Source organism: Terrapene carolina, unplaced genomic scaffold, assembly GCF_002925995.2.
Source record: "Terrapene carolina triunguis isolate 2854851 unplaced genomic scaffold, T_m_triunguis-2.0 Scaffold93, whole genome shotgun sequence".
Taxonomy (NCBI): domain Eukaryota; kingdom Metazoa; phylum Chordata; order Testudines; family Emydidae; genus Terrapene; species Terrapene triunguis.
Genome location: NW_020664444.1, coordinates 8872028 through 8899406, shown reverse-complemented (window position 1 = coordinate 8899406; position 27379 = coordinate 8872028).

Genomic DNA, 27379 nt, shown 5'->3' with positions numbered 1-27379 from the left:
TGGCACCTGGCCATCCATCACATGCGAGCTGCAGCCCAGGGATACACACACAACCTGGCAGGGCTTTATGGGGTGCCAGCTCTCTGGTAGCTGGAACTGCAGGAGGCGCCATGGAGCATAGAGAGGAGATGGAAGGAGATGGATGCACCACAGCAGCTTGGGTGAGGTAGACAACACGACTGGTCATGCCCTCCCCAGGAGCAAGCCACTCCTGCTGCCTTCCCTTTGGGCCTGCCACAAGCGGTGCCATGGTTAGCTCCTACGGGGATGCCCTATTCCAGGGGCCACCTCTCAAGCCGGGGCCCTCAGGTGAGATGAACAGGAGCGCTGGGGTTCGAGCTGCCTCAGTCCCCCTCAGCTCCAGTGACTGGAGCCAGGATTCGCCTGGAGAACATATGCGCAGCTCATTCCCTATCTATGAGCCTGCAGCCCCCCCCAGCAGGGCTCTCGGGAATGGGGCGGGCCGGCTATTTGCTCCAGGATGCTCATTGCGCCTCGCTGGAGTCAGGAGAACCAGCCTGGTGGCCAGCGTGCTGCAGAATGGACGTCAGGGTTTGGCTGCCCTTGCCAAGGGCCTGAAATTCCCAGCCTAGGTGCCCCTGGACCAGCCATCAGCTACTAAGGGGAACCTCGGTGGCTGGAAGGGAGCCCTTTCGTGTGAGTGCTAATGGTTTGCTGCACCACCATAGCCTAGCACTCTGGATTCTCCTGGGCCTGATGGAACAATCCCCCCCCACACACACACCCCTCCTTCCTCCCCCCTTCAGGCCACCAAGCTGGTCTCTTTGGACACTCAGCCTGGTGCAGAGCATGTGCTGGGGCCTCCCCCAGCCGCAACAGCCTCCTGAGCCAGATGCCGAGACTCAGGGCCTCTCTGAGCTGGGTTTCGGTTTCAGCAGCCGCCCCACCTTTCCCACATTCTTTCTATCCCGGGGGCCGGCTTCGGTCCCAACCCCAGCTGCACCGCCCCTACATTATGCCGCGTATGCTCTCAGAGAAACAGGCCCCCCCAAGCCATTGTGTCTTTCAATAGCCAGTTGCCCAGCGGTACAGCCTGGTTGACAGCCCCTACAGTGAAAAGCCAGGCCAGCACAGAGGGACTGGGGGAGGGGAGAGGCACCCCCCAGCTCCAGTTACGGCTGCTTTCACAGCGCCTGTCACTCTGCTTTTATGTGCTGGAGGCTTGTGCCAAGTCTCGCCCAGGGCTTGAACTGAGAATGTGGAGCAAGGGAAACTCCCCTTTCCATTCAGTCCTGGCCTCAGAGCCCCTCCCCTCCCCGTAGGCGCTACAGCTCCTCTTTCCCCCTCCCTGGCCATGGTCCCTCCTCCCCTCTCCCCATTCTTGTTCCTTTTCTATCCCACCAGCTTTCAGGCTTCCCACTGACTTTAACTGATGCCCGCCAGTCAGGGCCGGCTCCAGGCAGCAGCTTAACAAGCAGGTGCTTGGGGCGGCCAAGGGAGAGGGGCGGCACCTGCGGCAATTCGGGGGCGGCAGGTCCCTCACTCCCTCTAGGAGCGAAGGACCTGCCGCTGAACTGCCGCCGCCGATCGCGGCTATTTTGTTTTGTTTTGTTTTCCCAATTGCCGCCGCCGATCGCGATCGCGGCTTTTTTTTTTTTTTTTTTGCTTGGGGCGGCAGAAATGCTGGAGCCACCCCTGCCGCCAGTCGATGTTGGGGCTGGTGCTATCCCCTGATACCACTGCCAGGCGTTGCTGGGGCTCCCGGGGTAGGCAGGCTCAGAGGTGTAGAGGCCAGTTCATCCCAGTGTAGCACCAACCGGGAAGAGCCTGCAAGAGGATTTCAATAGAGCTCAGCCCCAGGGTAGGATTCCACATCTAGGGAGAGCAGCCTCTCCTCTCCTTCGCCATGGTGCGAGGCTGGAGTAACTCCCGCCTTCACTGGAGTTCCACCACATTGGCTGTCGTGCGTATCAGCAGAATTTGGGCCAGGAGGGTGAATTTAAGTGCAGGTTTGAGCATCTTAAAGACTTAGCCTATTTACCCATCAAACTGGCCAGAGAACAACATGCTTTCCCGACCCCATACTGCCACTGTGCCTCAGGCCTGAGCTGACAATCCTTCCTCTAGCTGCCCAGTCAGTCCTGCTGAGCGTGCCAGTAACTGTGGTAATTAGTGCCAGCTGTGCTTGCTATGATAGGGTATTCGTCCTCTAAGAATTGAGACCTCTCACGTCGTTCCATGTAGGCTACCAAATAGCTGCAATGGCTTCTGCTCCCTACCGGTCTGGCTCAGATTTGAGCCAGCCGCGTAGAAGTGAATGGTTCTATCCTGAGACAGCGGATCCTTCAGAGGAAGAAAGCTGGCTGTTTGTGACAACTGACCGGCCTTCCCTCCCCTTCAGCCTGGCCGCCTCTCCCAGGCAATTCTGGTTCAACACCATCCCTTATTTTATGGTCAATTTGGTCCCGCACCAACCTCAGTCTGTGGCCGTAAGGTCACTGATAGAAAATGGAAGGGTGGCTGTGAGAGTGTGAGAGAAAATTGTAGGCCCAGGTGGTCAAATGCTGGCCTCCATTTTTGCCCTTGAAATTTGCAGACACAATTTTACACCTATAATTATTTGTGGGCATCTTTTAAACCACTTAGCTGTTTAAGTACAAACACCTGATTGACAGGTGTAAAAAGTTATCTAAGTGGCCTGGATTGGGCCAGGCAATTTTTGTGTGTCCCAAAAACACCAGGCACAAAAACAGAGGCCCTCAAGTCACAAGTAGGTTTTGTTAGCAAGCTAAGACAAGACACAGATTCCCCAGACATACTGCAGCCATGGCTTTCGCAATACACAATGCCCATCAATGGAGATTTGTCAGCCTGAGGTTTGCTGGAATCTGGGTTTCCTCTAATCCTGGCTCAGGTTCACCAAAACATTGGCCAACATGAGAACGTGACAGGAATTCTGCCTCAGCTGGTTCTTAGAGAGATAAGGTGGGTGAGGTAATATCGTTGATTGGGCCAACTTCAATTAGTGAGAACCAACCTTTGGAGCCTGCACAGAGTTCTTCTTCCTGAAAGCTTGTCTCTCTCACCAAAAGATGTTGGCCCAATAAAAGACATTACCTCACCCGCCTTGTCTCTCTACTGTCCTGGGACCAACACAGCTATACCCCCACTGCACATCACCTGGTTCTGCCAGATTTGTACTAAAAGCCCCACCTCACATGGCTCTGCTGGAACTGGGGAAGAGGGGACAAGAAAACTGTTCTTCTAAACATAAATTCTTCGGAGAAGCTTTCAAAACAAGCGGTGCTACCGAGTCACCGGTTGCGCCCTGTTACACAAGAGGGTGTCAGGCAGGGAGAGCTGCGTGACTCAGAGGAGCTGACAGACCCAGCTTGTTCATCCTTTGTTTACATTTTTCACTTCCAGCTTCCCACGGTTCATTCAGCAGCAACATGTGGGAGTGCAAACATAATATCCCCCAGGAGCCAGTGAGAGCCCAGAGCGCTAGGACAGGCAGGCAGAGTGGCCTGTGCACTCACGCTACCGCCGAGTGTACCCCTAGAGGGTGCAATAGAGCATTAATAGGGACAGGTCAGGCCTGTCCCTCACCACCTCTGAGGGGGAAGGAGAGCTCAAGCCATCATGACAGACGCGCTGGTGTCAGCAACGTGCAAGCCGCCCCCACCACCCAGGATCCGAGCCGTTATCTGGGACCAGCCGAAGCAGAGTTACTGGGCTCTCCCTGAGATCTGACACATACCCAAGAGTTTCCTGCTCAGGACTCTGCTCTGCTATAAATGGAAGGACCCGGCTTCTGCAGCTAGTACTGAGCACTTCACGTCGACATGGGACGTCAACCTCTCTAGCACTTCAGAAGCTAAAGCAGACCAGAGATGGAAGGACACTGCCTATGGACCCATCCGCGCTACTCAGGTGTTTACAAATTACTGTCACTAGAGATGGTGCCAAACCATATCTGCCATTTGAACTCCTTTGGGCAGGGATTTTGGATGCGAAGCCCCAGCTCTGGACTCTTTGGACCAAGTTTGACTGGGGCTGCAACCTCAGGAGTTTGGCTGGAGATGATGGAAGTTGCCACAACTCAAGAGAGTGGAAATCTCAAGAGAGTCACTGGTTCCCCCCCACCACCCCATTTCATGAGAAGGGCTGGCTGCATCTTAGCAACATCAAAGCTGAACTCAAACCCCAGCACCGAAATGGCCTTGAACCTGACCCCTGAACTGATCCTTATCAGGATCTCCACACAGCCACTTGGTCCATTTCTGGTTGCTCCCCATCCTCACTGGGGGCCTCTCCCTGAGCATCCTCCCCTCCTGGTTAAATCAGTAGGGTAGGTGGGAGCACTCTGGAGCCTCTCAGCTCTTTGCAGGAGCAGGCTCTTCATTTGCATGGGGGGCATGTCTAGCGAGCTGACACAGGACAACTGTACCCTTCTCCTTCAGGGGCCTATAGCATTTCAGAAAGCCACTCCCACTGAGCTGCCTCCCACAGGAACAACCCCACCCAATACCCCTAGCAAAACAATTCCCTGTTTGCCTCCTGGTCACTGGGAGAGCAACCACCAGACCCTACCTTTTATGGTCAACCTTGCTCATATGAAGAACGAGGAGTACTTGTGTCACCTTAGAGACTAACAAATGTATTTGGGCATAAGCTTTCGTGGGCTTAAACCCATTTCATCAGATGCATGGAGTGGAAAATACAGTAGGAAGATTACATACACACACACACACACACACACATATACATATACACAGAGAACATGAAAAAATGGGGGTTGCCATACCAACTCTAACAAGACAAATCAATTAAGGTGGGCTATTATCAGCTGGAGAAAAAAAATAGCCCACCTTAATTGATTTGTCTCATTAGAGTTGGTATGGCAACCCCCATCTTTTCATGTTCTCCGTGTCTATCTATCTATCTATAGATATAGATATCTTCCTACTGTATTTTCCACTCCATGCATCTGATGAAGTGGGTTCTAGCCCACGAAAGCTTTTGCCCAAATAAATGTGTTAGTCTCTCAGGTGCCACAAGGACGCCTCGTTCTTTTTGCCGATACAGCCTAACACGGCTACCCCTCTGAAACTTGCTCACATGATCAGTCATATGACCACAGGCCCTAGAAGTGCCAGCTTTAAAGGACTGCAGCCCTATACCAGCTGTGATGAGCCATACCTGCGCTTCCAGGACCAGTGCAGGTGGCTAGTCTCATGGGACCACGGAGCTGGTTTTCCTTTGTTCTTTAGGACAATTGAATATCATAAAATGTTTACAAAACTCCACACTGATGGGTGATTTCCTCCCTCTCCCCTCTGTAATTCAGCTGCTGCCGGCTGGCTCGCAAACACCAGCTGCGAGAACCTGGACTCCAGGGGATTCCCAGCTGTCTGGCTGCCAGAGTTTCACAGCTGCACATGTGACCTGCTGGCTATGCCACAGGCCAGCTACTCCTACTAGGGACGGGTTAAGCGTGAGCATCTATGGCAGAGAGACAGGGTGTTGATGCGTTTTTTTTCTATTGCTCTTCCATCCCCCACTGACTCATGTAACAAAAACCCTGGACTCCTTTAGCAGGACAATAGGTCAAAAAGGCCTGCGCCTGGAAGGTGCTGAGAGCTATTGACCACAATAGGGAGGATGCTCAGCACATCAGAGGACCCTCAGGGGTCACGCAACCCAACTCTGGTCCTCATGCAAATGATGCTCTCCTTATTAGGGGCTGGAAGGGAAGGACTACAGCTCTTGGTGATCATACTTGGGTGCGGCAAAGCTAAAAAGAGCGGGAGCAGAGCCAGATGAGGTGAGACAGTGACCCCCCAATGGAAGGGGTGGGTGCTGCATCCCATCCTCATCCCCTCCCACCCACTACATGAGCGACTGCTTCAGAGAGCTGAGATCAACCAGGGTATGCCCCCCTCCCTCTGGTTGCAGGGACTGGGAGAGGCTGAGATGCTATGGAGGTCTCCATCCCCTGCTGACAGCCTGGGGTTGATTTGGATAATGAATGCCAGATGCTGTCAGACTGGAGGGGGAGAGATTCTCTTTGACAAGCAGCAGCGAGGAGCCGGTGGAGCATGAAATTGGCTGGTCTTAGCGTTTCTCCAGGCTTCTTAATCGCCCTGCATCTCGCAGGAGGTGGGGGAGGAGTGCGGGCCCTGAATTTAGACCCTGCTCTGAGCAGTGCAGTCCCCACTAGGCCCTCCCAGCAGGAGAAGGGGGGAATCAAATCCAGCTGCGTTCCCTTCCACCAGACGTAGCCGATTACCGATGCAACTCCTGCTGGAGACTTCTCCTGCCCTCCCCTTCACACGGGGGCCCTCGCTGAAGCGTTCATTGGTGCCAGGGTCCAGGGCTCGGGCTTTGGTTGGTGGCGAGGGGTGTCTGTCTCTTCAGAAGGATCCACATTGTTTGTAACAAAGAGGAGCCCGAGCGTGTTCCTCTTCTAACATGCGAACCCCCAGACGGCCATGCACACCTCACCGAGAAACGTAGCCAGCCGCGGGAGACACAAAGACATGCACCCAGAGATTTGACACGTGCACACAGAGAAGGGGAGACAAGCAAGACTTGACACTTGCACACACAAACCCAAGCGGACACCTAGAAAAGGCACCCGTACATACACGCGCATAGACACACCAGATAGACCTTTTGTTGCACACAGTCGGTGCTAGACATCTGGCTCTGTTTCCATGCCTTGGCCCCAGACATTTTTCACACGGTACGCACAATGCATGGTGCCGCTGCAGGCTCCAGCCCAACGTTTCATCTCCAACAAAACTCCTGCCTGGAGCAAGGGAACAAAACGGAGTCACGCTCCCAGAGTGGAGTGATGCCCAGCCTCGGCAGCCGCTGAGCCCAGCACAGGAGCTGCTGGGGAGATCCCTGGTGTCACCGCCACCCCCTGTGGAGCCATCCCATCTGCAGCTGCTGGCCCAGTGTCTCGCCCACCAAGTCTGTGCCATGCTCAGCTCCAGCCTTCCAGCCCAGCGTCCCCTGCAGCACTGCCCTCTTGAGCTCTGCCCCTGCCAACCGGACGCACCGTGCATATGGCTGTGGGCGCCACTCTTCGGACAGGAGGTTTGAATCCTCACTGAAGATTTACCGCTCCACCTGGCTCGAGCGTCTAAGCAGCGGCTTCATGCTCAGAGGATTTGGCGCGTTGTGAGCACAGCCCATTCATGCCCCGCCCGAGAAGAAGTCAGTGAAAGAAAGCAGGAGAAGTCAGGGCGATTCAGCCGCAGAACAAGCACTTTGGTCCCTGCCACGCGTGTTCTGGGCACAAAAGCCTCTGCGGCGAGCGGGGGGCTTGGAGGAATTTCCCCCTGCCGAGTGCAGTGGAAAATGGAGCCATCACACTCTCGGCCTCCCTCTGTTTCTCTCTATTCACAGTCCGTTTCAATAACATTATTGGCCTGACAAGCTAAGAATGTGTTGCCAAAGTTAATTCTTCAAATGCCTGCGTTGGGGACCCGTTTGCATGAGGGAAATGGGGGCAGTCGAGTCATTCAGTCCATTTCTGGGATGCAGAATCAGGCCCTCAGTGTGTCTGTCTGCCTTTGGGGCTTCCGTCTATCAGCCATTCCTTCCCTGAAGCTCTGGAAGAGGGCGGGCCATGGCCGTTACCTCTTAGCTTTGGCATGAGGAATGCTGACGCCTTTCCTGTCTTTGGAGGAGCCGAGACACCACAAAGCAAATCACCGACGCCTAACACTGAATGTCAACTTGTTTCCTGCGGCATGACTGGGTCGCCCTGGGAGAAGGGAGGCAAGATCCTGCCATGGGAAGCAAAGGGGAAAGACAGGTGTGTGTCGAACACACCGTCTCTTTTCTAAATGGGATTGCTTTAACAGGAAGGGCGGTCTAGTGGTGAGAGCAGCCTGGGAGTCAGGACTCGCAGGTTCTGTTCCTGCACCTCTGGCATAAGCTTCCTATTTGACCTTGAGCAAGTCACTGAAACAATCCATGCCTCAGTTTCTCCACATGTTAAATGGGAGTTGGGGCATCTGCTACAGAACCTGTTCTACGAAGCACAGTAGGATAGAAAATGCTTTTGATGCAGGACCAGACCAACCTCATGAACCATGGATCGGTCTATTTGAAGATGCACAAATGGTCACTTGGTCATACTGAACCTTTCACCCAAAAGCCTGGATCCAAATCAGAGACAGATCCTATTGATGTTGTGCCCAGGGCATCTCATGGAATGCCTGTTCTGATCCTCACAGCTCCTCGCACAACAGCTAGAGCCCAGAGGTCCTTCCATGGTGAAAACGTAGCAGGTGTCTAGTAGGACTATCCTTCTGCATGGAGCCGCAGAGGATCCTGTGCTAGGCCTGGGAGTAGAGTCCTGTTGGTCGCCATTAGCCTACAAGCTAAGGGAGGAAGGTAGGAGAAGCAGCAGATATGAGCTAAGGGGGTGCCCACTACTAAGCGCTTGATCTAATCTCCACTGAAGTCAATAGGACTCTTTCCATTGACTTCCAAGAGCTTTGGATCCGGCTCTAAGGCCCAGATTGATTCCAGTGGAAGTTAGGAGCCTAAATACCTTTGTGGATCAGGCCCTGAATGTCCCTGGCTCCATCCCAGCCAAAAGCTCTAGCTGCCCCGGGGCAGGAGAACATGCTTTTTTAATCAGCCCCCAACGAGGCTATTTTCACACACTGGGGCTGTCCCTTAGGATCACCAGCTAGCCACTTAATGCAGCCAGGGGAGCAGAACAGGCAGATGGGCTAGACGCTGCGGTGACTCCTGGGTTTAAGGTTGATGTGAGCAAGGCCCATCAGGAATGACCTTGTCCACAAAGGCTCCCAGGCGGGTGGCAGAAAATGATGGATTATCCTAAATAACCCAGCGGCTGGTAATGGGCCATATGTCACCCTAGCCCAGAAGGCAAAGCGGGTGGGGGAAGAGGAGGTTAGCAGGGTCACGGACCTCACTCAAATGGTGTTCGTTCACTGTTCATTGTTTGTGAGTCACTCACGATCTGGAAGCACGAAGCTGACACTGGTGTCTCTGGGGGGAATCTTCTCATCATCTTCTGGTTCCAATGGTGCCCCAGTCCTCCTTCGCTTCATCCGTGGCCCACCAGGGCATATCCCATGAGGATACATTCCTGCCTGGGACGAGGACACAAAAAACAAGTCCAGCCCAAGCAGGAGTGGTAGCATCCCCCTTCCTTCTGGGCTGCCATGCCCATCCTCCTCCTTAGCCCAGCCCCCCTGGAAGAGCGGAGTTTGATGCTTCTCCTCCTGCTGGGCGGATTCCCTACCAGTCACCCGTGCTGCTTTGAGCTGGCCAGCGCAGGGAGCGTTTTGTGTTGTGCTGCGACTGACCCTTGGAGGACAATTACCGCATTTTACTGTTTATCATGGAATTCTGCAGCCTGGCAAACCACCTTCCTCCTCTCTTAGCTGCACACCTTTGATCTCTCTCCCCTGAGATTGGATTAGGTAGGAAGGCTCAGGCCTAGCCCCCCTGCCCCAGGGGAGGGGACTCCTTCTGTCTAACCCGGGTTGCTCACTCCATGGGAGAGAAAGGCCTAAGCAAACACCGAGAGCTTTGGGAAGTTTGGGTCTGGATCCAAATGCTGGAGCTGTAGTTGGGAGACCCACTTCTCGGGCTTCCAGATCTTCTCCAAGGCAAGGGAAGGTGGACTGTTGACATCCTGGCTATTTCCAATGGATTTTCCACTACTGTTACTTTTACCTGCTCCCTTACACCCAGCTTAGGGTGACCAGGTGTCCCGATTTTATAGGGACAGTCCTGATTTTGGGCTCTTTTTCTTATATAGGCTCCTATTACCCCCCACCCCCGTCCCGATTTTTCATATTTGCTGTCTGGTCACTCTACACCCAGCATCTCAGGGGCAAATAAAGGAAGATCTTAGGTAATCAACAAGCCACAGCAAAGGGGAAATAAAACACCCTTCGGAGCGCCATAATACATAGAAGAAAATGGGTTGACTTTGTATTTACCTGATCTAATAACTAATTCCCGTTCACTCTCCAATATATTCTGGGTTCCTGGTCATAAAGGTGAACAGCAAAGCTAATCTATATACACACACACGCCCTTTACACATCACACTAAGACAGCCTCATGCAGTCATTTCGCACCCTTTTTCCTCCTTGTTCTTTACATTAGAAATAGCAGGTCCTGACTACTCCCTCTTGCCTTGGAGGCTTTGGCAGTCCTTGGAGATGGGAATGGGACAGCTAAGGAGAGTGACTCTTGAGCTGTAGCTTTCTGGGTCCCCAGCTGATGAGGGAGAGAATATGGGGGTGATAGCGCCACTGTCCTTCAGATTGAGATTAGTGGACTGTTTTACGGCTGATTTTTCTAAGTGCTTAGTAGATACAGAGATCAAGATATAGAGAGCTACAGACACACATTTCCTAGATCTTGCAGTACGCCGCATGAATCATCCTCAATCAGCAGAGACATTCTACAGCCCGGTTCCTTCCTACACGTGAAGACTGCAACCTCTGCAAAGAAAGGTGCAGCAAAGGGTGCGTGTGACTCAGCCTAGAGCTCTGCTCACCTCATCTTCCTGCCTGTGGGTTAAGGAGCATACGTCCCTCAAGCTCATTCACTGTCATCTAACTGACTAACAGGTAACAGTGAACAGTGCTGGAAAGCTACTGAGCGTTCAGGTGGCAGGCCTGGCAAAGCAACAGTGCAGCAGCGGGTCTGTTTTTCTTGGGAGGTGTACGTGACTCTCGCTGGACTACCCATTGGCACAGGCCGGTTCTGGGCTAGAGGTGAGTTGTTCAGATACTGTCAGCCCAGTGGGACCTGTGCAGACCCCAGTGTGGCACAGCTGCAGGGCCAGGGCAGCTGTCCCTGCCCTTTGAAAAAAGCAAACATGGCGGGCTTAGTGACTAAATATGGCTTTAGATACCTGTGACCCAGGGACATGTTGGTGCCAACCGGCAGAGGTGCATGGGGGCTTACAGGCATCCCCTGGGTCTGATGTCTCCATACAGTATGCTAAAGGGTGGACGTGAGGTCCCCACCAACAGCCAATAACACACTCCTCATCCTAATCATCGCAAGGTGTATGTACAGATGATATCTAAGGAGTTACGTATCCCCATCCCCGCTAAAAACTATGTTCTTAAGGTAGGGAAGTTAAGAGGAGTCACCAGAAGATAAAGGGTTCTGTTCAGGCAGGGGCTAGGAGACACTTATCTCCCTGGCTAACCATTGTGTATTGTGAGTCTTACCATCATGTCTTTTTGCATAGGGAGCCACCAGCTAATCAAGATTGCGAAGTCCACAAGAGATCACAAAATCTACAGGAAGGAACACACAGCAGGGGGGAGGGGATGTATTGTTTAGGACTAGGATCAAAGAATTAGTCTGGTGTATCAGGAGCATGCCAGTGAACACAGAGTAGCCTTCACCTAGGGCATGGGTTCTCAACCTTTTTCTTTCTGAGACCCCCTTCCCACCTCCCACAACAGGCTATAAAAATTCCACGGCCCACCTGTGCTGCAACAACGGTTTTTCTGCACATAAAAGCCAGGGCCAGCGTTACGGGGGGAGCAAGCAGCACAATTGCCTGGGCCCCAGGCCCCAAGCTAAGTTGCTCAGGCTTCAGCTTCAACCCTGTGTGGCAGGGCACAGGGCCCCAGGCTTCAGTCCCATGTGGTGGGGCTTCGGCTTCCTGCCCTGGGCCCCAGCAAGTCTAATGCTGGCCCTGTTTGGCAGCCCCCCCGGACCTGCTCGCAACTCCCCAGGGGGCCCTGGACCCCTGGTTGAGAACTACTGACCATGGGGACAGGCAACCGGCATGCTTGTCTTATGACTGGAGGAGCAACTCTAGGAGAAAGACATTGGGTGAGCTAATCTTTATGGGACACGGAGCATCTTGCCAGTTAAGCCTAGACTCTAGAAGCCATGTTAAGATTTTGTGGTAGACATAACTTACTGGTTCCGATACCTCCACCGACTTGCTATTATTTGAATCTCTGCTCTTGTTTTCACTATAACCAAATCCAAGTGCGGTGGGCTGAGCGGAGCAGGGATCCTGAGGAGTAACTGGTAAGCTGTGGCGCACTGTTCTTTTGGGAACGGCAGAGCTGGGAAGGGTGAGGGTGTCCGGTGAAACGGGGTGGACGCTCGGAAGAGAGCCTGTTGCTTACCTGAAGACACACAACAGGGCCACATAGACTGAGAGGGGAGCGCTTGTGTGGCCTGTGGTTGGTGGAGTCAGGGAGCTGACCCCCTGCAGGCACAGACAAGGCCTCTTCCCACTAAGGGCACGTGGTAGCGAGGTGCCTCCGTCCCAGCGCTGGGTACCAGGGAAGCCTAGCACCGCCTAACTCTAGACATCCACTTTGGAAAATTTTGGCCTTGGATTTTAAGGTTCATTCAAAAGACCCAAACCCAATAAACTGCCTGATATTCAAGTGATAACTCCTAGCTGCTCTCTTTCCTTCTTTGTGCTTCCATCCATTGACCTCATCGGGCTTCACGAGAGCATGCAGCCTCAGCCCGTTTGACAGAGGGCAAAACTGAGTCCCGGAGAGGTTAAATGACTTACCTAAGGTTACACAGTGACTCAGTGGGAGAGCCAAGACCAGAACCCAACTCTCCTAACTCCTAGCCACCAGACCACGCTGCCCCCATGTAGTTTTGAGATCCTAGTGGAGAAAAAGCACTGTAGAAATGTAGATTGCTACATTACTTACACAACAGTCATACGAGCAACTGATCGATGCTCAGACCAGACCCTCCAGCGAGAGTCTTAGGACATGCACATGGCTGTTTTTGCATGTGACGGGCAACACATCAGTGACTGCCCTGAGAGGTCTGCCTGCCGGCTAGGCACGGAAGCAAGGCGGGGGCTGTGTGTGCAGAGGAAATGCAGTGTCAGTGGACGCACTGGAGTATCCTGTGGGAGAGGCAGCCCCATTTCCTTTGACATCCAGCAGGGCCTGAGGCAACCCAAAGCAGTAGTGACACAGCTGGTCCTTGGAAAGACAATTACTGCTGCTGCCAGGGAGTTTTACAGGCTTACAAGAAAATACCACTGCACATTAACAGCCAGAAATTCTTCGGGGGATATCAAGTCACTTCAGGACATAATTCACCTCTCTTTGCGTTTGACTAGAAAAGCCTTTTGTTATATGGCAGCAGCTGGGCTTGCATTGCAGCGAACACTGTATTGATCATAGAAATCCTCTCCCAGTATCCAGCCCATCCTATCTGCTTATGGCCAGGATTCACGTAATGTACCGGCTCTAGTGCAGCTGGGGAAGACGAGACACAGAGTCGCTAAGTGATTGAGCAGGACTTAAAACATTTATTTTATTAAAGTTAATGTTTAAAATTAACTAGACACAAGTTAAGAGGGAAGGTACTGTACATCTGGGGTCAGGCTCGAGTTATGAGGGATTACAGGTATCGGTTACAAGGATCACGAGATACATACATATCACATAACCAGCAGAGACCCAGGTTGGGGTGGGGGAGTTTTTAAAGCGTCAGTGGATAAGTGTCAGGTTTCAGAGTAGCAGCCGTGTTAGTCTGTATCCGCAAAAAGAACAGGAGTACTTGTGGCACCTTAGAGACTAACAAATTTATTAGAGCATAAGCTTTCGTGGGCTACAACCCACTTCTTCGGATACGCCACCCATGGAATGTATTAAGAGTCCAAGTCAATATCAGTGTAGTGAAGAATTGCGGGGTGCGTCCCTTGGTTCGTCAGGGAAGGAAGTGGGTTATTTCCCTGGTCGGCAGTCTCGGTTACTCGAGATGGTACTGGCGGTGTCCCATGATGTGTTCCATGTGGATGTCTCTGGACCACGTGATGGTGTCGGACACCATGCAGAACCAGGAACAGAACCAAGAGCTCCAGGCTCTCCGGCCTGTGCTTTGACTGTGAGACCATCCTTCCTCTCCCCATAAGCACCCCTGGGTGGGTGTTTATCTGTGTGTGCACTTGTACGTCTGCCTGTGTGTGTGTGTATATGACAGGAGTCCCTGCCTTGGCTGGGTGCATTTTCAATAAAAATAAATAACCACATCTGTGTCTGAGCAGGCGTGTGCACCTGTATATACCTGGATATGTATTTTGATCTGTCTGCCTACATTTATCCCTGCAGAAGTACGTGCACCGTTTTAGTTTGGAAGTACTTATATAAGAGTCACATCTCTCTCTGTACGTGTGTATGCTGCACGTGTGTGTACACATGGTCTCTGTAGGGGGTCTGTGTCTATGTACATGCATGTGTTCTCTGGTACGTGCTCAATGCAGACACACGCTTTCACATCCAGAAACATGTCACTTAGGGTGACCAGATGTCCCGATTTTATAGGGACAGTCCCGATTTTTGGGTCTTTTTCTTATATAGGCTCCTATTACTCCCCACCCCCATCCCGATTTTTCACATTTGCTGTCTGGTCACCCTAATGCCACTGCAACAAAGCGACGGGGAGAGAAAATCAAAAAGGAAGGAGAAATGAATCAGAGAGTCGTCCCTCGCACCCTTCCCCGTCCCGCCCAGCCTTGCTATTGACATGGCTTAGCAGAGTTGTGATTCTGTGCTGGAAGTGAGTCCAGAAGGCTGGGTTGGGACGGAGGAAGGGGCGGGGGAGGTGGGACAGTAACCGGAGAGGCCCTGTGTTGAATTCTGACAAATGGACTCTTTTCACTGGTGACAATGGAGCCATCCATCTGGAACCTGAGATAAGGGGGAGCCAGGTACTGCAGGGATCTGCATGCCAATGAAGTGGGAAATCTCCCCTTGTTGCCAGCATTCTGGAATCAGACATAGGCATGAAAGTAAGGGGCAGAGTTGCGGGTGGGAGGGTTCATGGTGACGGATGGACACACCCTCTGCAGCCATGGGGTGCAGGTTCTAGGTTATGGAGGACAGGGCTCTTTGGCACTCCTCGTAACACCTGGCTGGGTTTCTCTAGCTGGCTGCACGGTGCATGGCATAGCGGGCCCACCTGCTGGGATCAGGAGGTTGCTGTGGGTTGCAGAGAGGATGCCCTCCCCAGCGTGTGGATAAATGAGGAGCTGCAGCCCCCCACGTGCCCCTTTTGATGAAGCAAGTCAACGTTCAGCTCTAAGCCTCTCATAAAGTAACAGCCCAGGAACGGAGATGCACGGAGCTTGATTTCTCTGCGGGTTTTAGCCTGCCGTCCACCACCTTAGTATCAGGCCACCTCCCATCTAAACTAGATCAGCAACAGCGAAGTCTCTGCTGGGCTTGAGAAGAGCCAGAGACTCCATGCTTTTGGCCCAATCCTGTCTACCCTTCCCCCAGGCAGAGGAACTTATGCAGGGGTGCCAGACACAGGATGGGAACAGGATTCCACACACCCTGCAGCCGAGCTCTTTGTGAGTTCCCGGAACCCTGCTGGGCCCGCACGCGGGGAGATTTTGTGGGCCAGGCAGGCTGGGGAGGGGAGGCATCAGTGGGTCAATCATGGATTCCCCCATTCTTTCTGCGGCTTGTGGAGAAAGCATGGTGCAGCTACATGGGCTATACCAACTTTGGAGCAAAGGGCTTTTTCCCTCTCCAGGGCAGAGTCCTTAGCTAGTTGGTTCTTTAAGGGACATTTTTAAAATGGGTAAAGAAGCTGCTGGTCGTACTGAAATCCACTCCCTGGTTACTACCCCATCCTATCTCATAGTGGCTGGGGCTCGGCCAGGCTTTCCCATCAGATGTCTGCTCTGTTTCATAGAATATTAGGGTTGGAAGGGACCTCAGGAGGTCATCTAGTCCAACCCCCTCCTCGAAGCTGCAGGACCAATCCCCAGACAGATTTTTTCCCCAGATCCCTAAACAGCCCCTTCAAGGATTGAACTCACAACCTCGGGTTTAGCAGGCCAATGCTCAAACCACTGAGCTATCCCTTGTCCCACTCAATGTGACCTTTCTCCTTATCCCATTTGGGGTCCAAGAGCAACTCAGCCAGGCTCACTGTACCCAGCTGAAACATCAGTGGACACTTTGCCTTGGCCTTTGGCTCACTGACAGATACTGCAATCAAATACACATGACGGCGCTTTCAGCCCAGGAGCGTCTGTCCCTGTTACCCAGGCCAGCTCCTGGGATCAGACACCAGCAGTGAGACTGAGGAGGGGGTTAGAACTGCATGATTTTTATGGAGGGGAGGAGCCCTGAAGTGATGGAGGGACTTGGCAGGTGCAGCAGCCCCAGGCTCCTACACCCACCTGTGCTGTTGTCTCCTGCTCTGAGCAATGCAGCATCTGGAAGGCCCTGTGGTAGCTGGAGCAGCTGCGCTGTTTACTTAGCTTGCTTGGAGAAGAGCTGAATAGGGCATTGTTTGGGGAAGAGACTCCAACTTGTGTTCCCGCTCAGGCGCCTTTCAGCAGCAAAGCAAACAAACCTCTCTCCTCTAACAATCTCCCGTTAGAATCAGGCTCGCCATGTCACTGCCTTGGCAGAACAGAGCAGGGCTGGATTACAGGCAAATCAAAGTCTAGTTACCAACCCGTCCCTAGAATACACCAGTGATCTTTCTAGTCAAGTATCCACATCAGACATGGGCCAATACCAGGGGCTTCAAAAGCAGCAGCAAAACCCAAAATGCTCCTGAATTTGGCTATGCAGCTCTCTACCATGGAGGAACATTTCTTCCCAACCCCAGCTAGTGATTGCTAGATGCCATGCAGCATGAGGGTTAATAGCCTTTTTAACTGTATCCTAACTAATTATTTGTACTCTTATAAAGGTCTGTCCACTCGCCAACATTTTTGAGGCACTTGTTTTCATTACATCCTGCATCAGTGAGTTTCGCAGGTTAATTATACATGGTGTTAAAATGTGGTGCCTTGTAATCTGATCAAGCACTCCTCCCCTGACCTTGTATTATTGGGAATGGTAAACAGAAGGCACCAGATGGTCTTCTCATGCCCTATTAATCTCCTCTCACCCCTCTTTCCCTACTCACTAGCCCTAGACTTTAATGTCTCTGTGTAAAGCAGCAGCTGAGTCCCTCCCCCCCATCCCTCGTTTACATTGCTGTCTCCTCCTGCTCTCATGCAATACCCCATGAAACGAACAGGGGATTGCCTGGGAAAGTTCCTGAGGGTGGAATTCAGCCCATGGGTCTGTTCTAGCCTTCTGGGTTTCTTCACAATCCTCCCTGCTCTAGCCTAAGCAAAGTAATTTTTTGTCATCGGCAAACATTGCTCCCTCCGTCTTCATTCTCTCTCGCCTGCCCTTAGTAATTATAGGGCCAAACTGTGTCCTTGATCTTCCCTGGAGCAGGAGAGGATCTGTATTGGCCAAGCTGAGGCAGGACAGGACGACTCAGAGCCCAGTGGGGAGTGTGCTGTCTAGCCCACCTGCTGACAGCTGCTTCTCCAGCCCCTGCTGCCCTGTGCTAGCTGGGCTGCATGGGGAGGGTGTCAGCCAGGCCTCTTTGGAGCTACAGAGTGCGGTCAGGTTCCCTAGCCGGTGCCCTGGGGACCACTGGTGTCAGCATTGTGCCTGCATCCTGCCCAGTGCTCCATGTCCCCGCTCCACCCCAAGCAGGACAAACCGGATAATGTACTCTGATGTGGCCCATTCTGCACCTAGTGCTGGTTTCCGGGGCTAGGGCAGGATGCAATCAATAAGATGGATATCGGACCATGCTGCAGCGCCATGGGTCAAATCCACCCCCTAGTGTCCAGCTTGAGCGTGGGCACGGAGGAGGTGTGGAGGGGAGCTGTCCTTCCCCTGGCACACACCATGAAGCCATCCCAGTGAGGCTGCCCTGTGCCCCTAGTTTACCTTCTCCACTGGGGGGAAGAGAAGAGAATCTGTAGCATTGGGGCTCTGGCCCTGGCCCTCTCCTTCTCTGCATGCTGGTGAGCAGGAAGCTACCACAGAACTGAGTTCTCCATCACACAGAGGTGAATGGGGATATGCACCCTGCACATGCCCCTTTAACTTCTCCCCCCCCACATTCCCCAATACAGAAGAATGGCATCCATTCTGCAGCCAGGGACCCCTCCACAGCCACAGAGTTTAGGGCAGGATTTGAACCTTGCTGTTTCTTCACGAAGTCATACACACACACACACAGTATGTGAGGGACATTTTCAAAGAGAAAAGCCCCCAAACTATCTATGCTAATCACTGAAACGACGATAAAACAGCTAAAGACCCTCTAAAATTCTAGCGCTATTTACAATTACGTATTTAAAGGGGTGTCAGAGACGAGGACACAAAGTTCTGACCTGGACCACGCGACGGTGAGAAGGAATGGGAAACACCTGCACCATCCTTTATCACCTCAAACAAGGCAAGTCAGGATACCTCAGCAGACCAACAGACACTATTGTCAAGTTCTCCGGCTCCCAACGCATGCTGTGCATGCGTAAACCCTCAGTGGAACACACTAGGGACCGTCACTTGAAGAAGAAGTCAGAGGAGCCATTTTCAAAGCTAGCCTGCAGAAACGGGCTGAGAAAGGGAGTTCCTTTTTGCAGAGGACTTTGATATTTCTACGTTTGGTTTCAGCCTCTTTTGAAAAACCCCCTTTCCCCCCACAAAAATGTTGAAGTTCTCCCCAAGAGGAAATGGAACCCCAGTCCTGGGACCAGGGGCAGCTCTAGCTTTTTTGTTGCCCCAAGCACGGCAGGCAGGCTGCCTTCGGCGGCATGCCTGCGGGAGGTCCACCGGTCCCGTGTCTTCGGCGTACCTGTCGCCGAATTGCCGCTGAATCCGTGGGACCGGCGGACCTCCCGCAGGCATGCCACCGAAGGCAGCCTGACTGCCACCCTCGCAGGGACCGGCAGGGCACCCCCCGCGGCTTGCCGCCCCAGGCACGCGCTTGGAACGCTGGTGCCTGGAGCCGCCGCTGACTGGGACAATCCACCTGGCAGGCTGTCCTGAGTCACATACCCTTGAAGCTCTGCCCCAACTCCAAGGCAGTCCGGCAGGCGTGCTACCACGGAGCCAGGTGGGCAAGAGACCAGACAGGTTTCCAAACCCTGTCTGGGTTGTGTTGGAACTTCAAAGTGAAACCAGCACCATCTAGGTTGACAAAGTAGCAAATTGTGCAGGTTTGTTTGGATCAGAATTTTTCCAGGTAGCTCTAGGAACCTGTATGGAGCTAGAGCCTGCAAGGATCAGGACCTTTTCGTTTAGAGAGGCGACGTGAGAGCATTATAAGAAACAACGCATGGCAGCATGCCCCCACCCCAGACCCTCCTGCAACCTAGTGCAACAGTAGCTCCACCTCAGTTTCTGTCTTGGGCGTGAGGCTAGTCCTGCAACAGGCCGACCTCCCCTCAGGAAGACCCCATCGAGTAGCACTCTCTAGTCGAAAGAGCATAAACCAAAAGGGTATTGTACCCCAGCTAGGCTGGGCTGCCCTCCCCCCTCACTCAGAGCACTGACCTGGATTTTCTTCCTCAAGCCCCAGCTCCTGCCAAGCCACTGACCATCAGGACTGCTGTCCTGGAGCCCATCCCCCACATGGTCTCCTTAGGTCTAGTGTACAGCCCACCTGCCATGGAGAAGAAGAGGGGGAGATTAGCCTTTTCCCACACCTGCCACAAGAGCATTTACAGCCCTCTCCTAGCACAATTTTTCCCACCTGAGCTCTGCCAGCCCTTTCTGAAATCAACCAACTCTTCCCCAGCTGATCAGGATTAGGCAGGGGTAGCTCATCCATCACAGGGTGAGCTGAGCCCTTCCTGCAAGGGCCAGCCAGCCTGTTCCAGAACACAAGAAGAAGGGGACATTGCACCAAAGTGAAAACCAGTAAAAAGAAATACACACCATTAACCTGCGGGACTCACTGCCACAGGATATCACTGAGGCTGAGAATTCAGAAAGGGATTAGAAATAATAATGAGAGTGAGACTATCCACAGCCACAATGTCGTTTAAGAGATAGAGCCCCTTTATGGTATAAGATGACCACTACCTAAGGGGGATAGGAAGAATCTAGCTCTATAGGCAGGTTATTCCATAACTGTTCGCTACAGGCCGCCTTGCACATTCCTCTGAAGCATCTGGTTCTGACCACTGTCAGAGACAGGCTACTGGATGTCTGGCCCAATCTGGGAGGGGAGTTCCTATGGTCATAGGATTTCATATCACAATTCAGATTTGCACCATCACACCTGTGCTTGGTAGCCTGGTGCTGCGCTAGCAGACGGATGGGGACAGGTAGTCTACAGCAGTAAGTGCCTTCCTCTGATTTTTGCACCACATCCAGCGTGCCCTGGGTGGATCTGCATGTCTCCAGATCTCAGGGGCGAGTCAATGCTCCAGTTTAGCTCTCACAGTCAGCAGTGTCACCAGAAAACATGGCTGTGTCTGCCAGCAGGTGGCCAGACACAAGCGCATACATAACCACTCAGTGGAGTCTCCCACGCAGTGGCTGGACCGGCTAGGTTTGTGTTCCTAGCGGAGACGTGAGTGGGGACAATCATGGTTCACAGCCAGCACACGGACCAGATGTGCCAGAAAGGCAGGGTCAGTCTAAGCGTGCCTCACTCAGCTTCTGCATAGCCACATGGCCCATGTGCTCTTGTTCATGCCTAATCCTGAGGGATCACACACTCAGTTACATGCATTTGGCCCAGCTACAGCTCATAGGTGGCAGAAGGAAATGAAACTCCAGGCAGCTAAAACTGGCCACCATTTAATCCAAGATTCAGATCTGAAAGGGGATGCTGTCGAAAGCCACATCACCAGCTCTGTCTGTCACTGCTGACTGGCGTGGACCAGTTGGTTTGGAGAGGTGTGTGTGGGGAGACCGCCGCCAGTACAATTTCTTCCTCTTCACTGCTTGTGTCTCTGGGCTTGAGTCCCTGCTACCTTGCTAGTGGCACCTGTGCAAAGCGCACAGGGTAGATACGCAACTGAACCCCTGCCATGGCTACTGTTGAAATATTCTCATTGGCCCCTATACTTTACATATAGGTGCAAGGCCTGGTATGGAATGTATAGTAACTATATGGGGCCAACTCCTCGTGCAAAGCTCCAGCTGACCTAAATGGGTCTGGGATCTGGCCCTGTGAGAATTTTGATTGTTTCTAGTCTTCAGGTTTTTGCCCACTGGGAACAGACACATTTCCTAGGTAGGCAGTAGTGCTAGCTCGATGCCAGATTCCTCATCGCGGGCCAGGAAAAGAGTTTCCAATGTACTGAATACTGATGGGTCCTTAATTTGTAACCACCCGTGAGTCTTGAGCTAAGCACTAGCATATTCGTTACAGCTCCTAACCGGACAGCGTGGATCCACTGCAGGGCCCACTCTTCCCTGACGCGGTCATTTGAGCAGCACATCCTCACTGGCTGACGGGTGGATTCCTTTAGTTTGCTTTTCCACGGCCATGTTTTGCTCCCAGGCCTGGAAGAAATTCACAGGCACTGGGCGTTTCCATTTGAAGCTGTGGCCATTGTTCCGGCTGCACTGCACTGGTGGTACAGCCTGAGCCGAAGCCTGCACTGAAAGCAGGCCCTGCAGTTAGGATCTGACATTGACAGGTGACCTTGGAGAATGTTTCTCTCTGAAGTTCTTGCAAGGGAATCATCTGCTGAGCTGCTCACCTTGCGGATTTGTCCGTTTGATGGGAGAGACAGCCTGGCTGGCGAGATGTGACAGTAACTGTCACATGAGCCACTGCAAACAGAAAACGATTGGTCTTTTACCAGCACTACCTCATTCTAAGCGCCCCTCCTTACACCTTTGTACTGGGAAGGTGAGATCAGTGAGCCAGGTTCCTCAAGGGGCTTTGGGCCCAATTCTCATCTAATTTGTGCCAGTATAAAGCTGCAGTTCATTCTCCGAAGTTAGTGGAGCGACTCCAGATTTACCTGGATGTTACTGAGAATCTGACCCTTTGTTCCTATTGTGACAGCTATGGCATTGTTGTGGGATTGTATGTAATGGCTCTAGGGGGGAGACATGGCTAATGTAAACCCTGGGAAGGGTTATGAGCTTCAAAGGACTAGTTGAAACAATGTGAACTTTTGAAGGTAAGTGGATCTCTCAGGGAATCTCTAGGGCAGGTATAAGCAGATGTAACTCCTCCCGTTATGCAAGAACTCAGCCTTTGCGCTTCACCCTGAGAAGGTGCCTTTGTCTCTGAATTACCTGTTCCCAGGATCAAAGGCCCAAACTGTAGAAAGGAGTACCTCCCAGCTTCCTGGGGGGTTCTTGTTCTCAGCCAAACGTGGGGTTATGAACTTGTAACCCGGGAAAACGCCTGGGTGGGCTGTGAAGGACCGATCACCTGCCAGGGCCCTTGCTGGAGTTGGAGTGATCTCTGGTAAGCTTATTAGCATGCATGCAGGTGCTTTTGTTGGGTTTAATGTGTTCTCTTTAATGCTTTCACCTTAAGAAAAAAATGTGCTTGCTTGGAAGGAGCCGTGTGGTCACTTTCAACTGTGGGCAATTACGCTGCTTATAGCCTCTGAGGAAGGAAGGCCAAGCAGGAGTGGGGAGGCAGTTTGATTTCCCGGGGAATTCACAGTATAGGTAGGGAGCTGAGCAGCCTGGAAATACCCTGGTCAGAGGAGGAGAGAGATGTGGGTCTACACCCAAGAGAGGTGAGGGCTGGGGAGCCGGGATCCTAAGAATGGGTGCTCTTACTGGACCACACGGGGGGAATACAGGTGCAGTTGCCCTGAACGGTGACACCCATCTCTTGGATAATCCTAGAATACAATGAGCAAAGTGGGAAGTTAGCAGTGTAATCCTTGACTACTGGGACACATTTGTCGTCTACACCACCCCCTGGGAAATCAGAGTACATCTCCTTGGACCATCTGTAAACACAGGGCAGCATGTCAGATCAACTGGTCCATATGAGGCCTGCTAGATCTGCCAGACACTACAGCAATATTCCACCATCCAACAGCTGGATTCTCTGGACCAAACTCTGTTCTCAGTACATTGGCGTGACGCCCTAGAAACTCTATACACGTCTGTGCAGAAGAACTCCAGGGTTACACGGAGGTGAATAAGGACAGAATTTGGTATATTCTGTGTGCATCCTGCATCACGACGACAGAATCAGGACCCTTCTGGTCCCAAGCAACTGCACTGCCAGGAGCTATACAGCAGCTCCACCTTGCCCGAGCCAGTAGGAGCGTTGATAAACTTCTCTCAGCTGGAAGGAGTGCTTTGCTTGGCTTGCACGGTCCTGGAAATGTCATGTTTTAAATCAAAGCTGTTTTTGAGTTATAAGAACACAGAGCAGTGAAACCACAGCATTTCTAAGGCTGGGGTGTTATTTGGCCTTTGTATATGTTTAAATTGGATCAGTCATTTTAAAGTAACTTATTCCTTCCTTGTTCAGACTTCACACGCCAACTTTGAGCTCAGACTGAAGTTCTATGGATGGGTCACTCACAGATACCAAGGTTTGTGATGGAAATGTTGGCCACCTTTGGTGCCACACACAGTCCCACACGTTAGCTAGATCGATAGGACAAGATGGTGGGGTTTTGCTCCCTATTAGTTTTATGTCAGGGTTTGGGTTCAAGGGGGAACTGGGGATAGGGTTCAGGTGGGGAGTTTGGATTCAATAATGCGGAAATCTCGTTAGCTCAGCTGTTCTGGGGAGATTTCTGACACTTTGGGTCAACACTGCACCAGTTCTAGGAATATTTCAGGCTCACTCCAAAAGGAAGAAGGAAACCGTTCCCACCCAGTATTAGCTCTGACCCAGAACCAAGGGCACCAGTGCCGGTTCAAAGCCTGGGGTTGGAATCTGAATCCATCTGGAATGTGAAGGGTTGGGATTCTAGCTTCTGCTTTTGGCTGACAGCTAAGATTATTATCCCCTGTTCTTCTGAGGGGCGTGTGGTATATTTGGGACACGGCGTGGGGGGCGGTGGGTGGGAGTGAAGCGAGCTGAAGCACACTGCTCTGCAGAAGTGCCGGTTGCTCTCTCATCTCAGCCACCTGCTGCCTTTTCCTTCGGCGCAGCCCTTTCTAAAATCCATGTATATTTTATAGCTCCGGTTCCCCCTTTTGTTCATCCCCCGGGTGCAGTAGAGCCGAGTGGCTGTGCTAGCCCAGTGCTGCAGGACAGGCTCTGATCTGCTAGTTGCTTTGGCGATAGAGGCGGTATCGAATGTGCCACAAAGACAGGAGCTGTGTAAACAGCCAGACGGCTGTGGAGGTGGAGAACCAATGCAAAAAGCTAGCGGTCTAATAGGAATGCCAGCCACTACACGGGCACCAGTCCCACGGCCACTCTCTGGCTCCCTGAGCTGGGCGGGTGGAGTATCTTCAGGTCCTGGTGGGGAGGAGGTTGCCATGTGATGCGCAACAGTGACCCCTATGGAGAATCGAGTGTTGCAAGGCTTCTGTGGAAGTCCAATCCACTCCTCCTTGGCTGGAAGGGTCATGACTATTATGCATTGCATCGGGAGGGGGGCCTGGACAATGAAGCACGTACAGTGGGGTGCAAAGGGACCCCCAGGGTGCTGAGGGATTCTAGAGTTGAGGGAAGGAGTGACAATAGATTTCCTTTTATGGCACCTGCCTGGACCTCTCTCCCTTCTGCTCCTTCACTGACTGGCAGAGATTGATACGAATGCAAAACCCACTCTCCTCTGAAGCACGGCCAGGCTCCATTGACCAGCCTGCTGGGATGCCCAGCTCCAGCAGGGGAACCTGGCACAATGCTGGAACAGCCACATTCCTCAATCCAGCAGCCAGCACTGGTGAATGCCCAGGCTGGGATTCACGGCCAGCCATGCCCTTGCCCAGGAAGGTCATGGCCCCAGCGGCTGAACCAGCTGCTCTCACCTCCTGACAAATGCAGAGAACTAATTGTGGATTCTGGATTTTCATTTCCACCCAAGCCTGTTGTTCCCTGATCCCCCTGGCCAGGGAGGCTGAGCAGTAACAGGACTCACAGCAGGGGATGGGATGTTGGCTCTACCAGGCAAGGAGACGCTCTCGTTAGTGCGCAGGCAGGATTACACACTGCACACAGGAGCCCACCGCACATTTCATGGGGGGGGGGCGGGGGGGAGAATGTGTCTTTAAGTCACCTTTGCGCCCCTGTCTGCATATTCTCAGGATGCTCCACTGCACCAGATACCAATGGCCCCAATGGCCCAATACAGCAACCACGGATTGCCAGGGCATAGGGAATCTCTGGCTCTCTCCACCCGCAGTTGGAAAGACCATCAGAGGATCGGATCCCCTTAGGCGGAGATGTGCTTCCTGGAGTTAGGGCTGTTTTGGGCCAGCAGGGCAGGGCGAAGCAGCCACATCACAGGCCCGAGAACTGTCATTCTTTTCTATGTGGGCAGCTTGGCAGGATGAAAACACCACCAAACAGCTAGCAATACCCTGCCAGATACCTCCCTGTCTTCACTGCAGCTGCCTCACTCCCCTCAGCCTGCCCTGGGACAGGAAAGGAGAAGAGAGGGGCAACAAGATAAACGGGGGATTTGCCGCCGTCACAGTGAGACGGCTTCTTCGGAACAAGGGCAGCCGGTTTCCTGCTCGTTGCATGCAGCTCGGCCTAGCAACATATTTCTGTAGCCCTTTCCATCAGGGGATCCCAAAGCACCAGGCGAACACTAACCTGGGGAAGTGTCATTGCCCTCGTTTTGGAGTCAGGGATACTGCCTGGAGAGAGCCTGCAGAGAACACAATGGGTGTATCCTTTTTAAAAGGCCTGAAAGTTCTCCCCCTCTCCCAATAATTTTTTCCTTTGAACTATCAGGTGTGTCCTTGTCTGATGTTCCCAGGCTTTACGGAAGGACTCCTGGGATGGCCCAGCTGTGTGTGGACAGCTTTCTTAGTGCTTTAACTGAAGGAATGGGGCTGCTGGATCCCCAGCGAAGACCGTTCTTCAATTGTTTCCTACCCCTTTGGAGTTAACAAGTGTAAAAGAAAAGCCTTGTAAGCAGACTAACTAAAAGTCACTCCCCATCTCCCTTAATCACATGTCACTCGCATGGGATCTCCTAACCCTGCCTGTTCTCCAGCCAGCCATAGCGTCTTCCAGGAAAAATGGGCAGACCTGACCACAACCTCTAATATACAAAACAAGCTGGAGAATAAACTTGACCAAAAACATAACACCCCCACCCCCGCCCGCCCGCAAACCATTCAGTCACGTTTATATGTCGGAGAAATGCACAGAGGGGCACAAAGCCCTTTTATTTCTTTTGCAGGCAACTGTGTTGTTCTTTTGTAGATCACTTGGGGCTTGTCTACACAAAAAGGTTGTGCCACTTTAACTGTAGTGGTACAGTTAAAGCAGGAAACACACCCCCCCCCCCCGCCCGCCCCCGGTGTGGATGCAGTGATACCAGTCTAGCTTATTCCAGTATGGGAAGGGGAACACACTAGATCAGTATAAGACACGATGGGTTGTACCAGTATGATAGATGTGGAGCTGCCCTGTGATAATTTATGGCGACTCTATGTTGGCCTGGTTATTTGGATGTTTACTGTATGAATATATTGGATTAATTCAACAGAGAGCTCTCAGGCATGATGGAAAAGGAATGGCTTCAGACAGCCACCTCTCAGCAAACACTTAGGAGCTGTTAAGAGACAATGCCAGAGCTATTAGTTTTGATGATTTTGCCTCCTCTCCAACCAATCAACAAAACTGGTTTGGACCAGGACTGGAAAAGGCCCTCAAACACAGAGCAAAAGAGCTATGGCAGGATCAAACAGACCCTCTTTAGATGGAGATGGGGGGTGACTTTTAGCTCGACAGCAGTTATTTGGAGCGGGAGGGAGGGAAAACAGATGAGACACAGGAATCTGGAAGGGGTGACTGGAGAAGCTAGGTCACCATCACAAGATGGTAGGGCTTTGAGGAAGAAAGATATGTGGGGGCGTTTGTTGGTTTTGAATCCTTTCCCTCCAATTGCTGTGTTCCTATTGCTAAAATAAGCAATGCCTTGGTTCTAAGAAGACTGTTCGGTCACTGTACTCCCCACTGGTCACAGTCTCCTGAGAGGAAAAACTGCAGGACCCGAACTCAGTCGGACCTACTCGGAAGCACCCTTGCGATACAATGTACCGTAGTCCAGGGCTTGCTCTGAGAGGGGGAACTATGAAATTCCATCCTGGGAGAAAGGTAAAGGCCCAAAGTCTGACGGGGTGCAGCTCACCCTGCAGCCGAGACAAGGAACCTAACAATATGAGTACACAATCACCCCCCGACTGACATAGTGATAGTGGTACAAAAACTATGTGCAGACCAGCCCTTGCAAGTGTATTATCTAAGGTCACACAGAAAGCCTGTGGCCAAGCCAGCGATAGAACTCAGTGCCTGACAGCCCTATCCCCTAACCACAAGGCTATTGTCCTCGCAAGGCTGTGACTGCAGAAGGATAAGGGCAGGCTGAATTCCTCTGCATCCTCCCCATGCTGCCTGACCGTGGTGTGCTGGCTGGTGCAGGGAG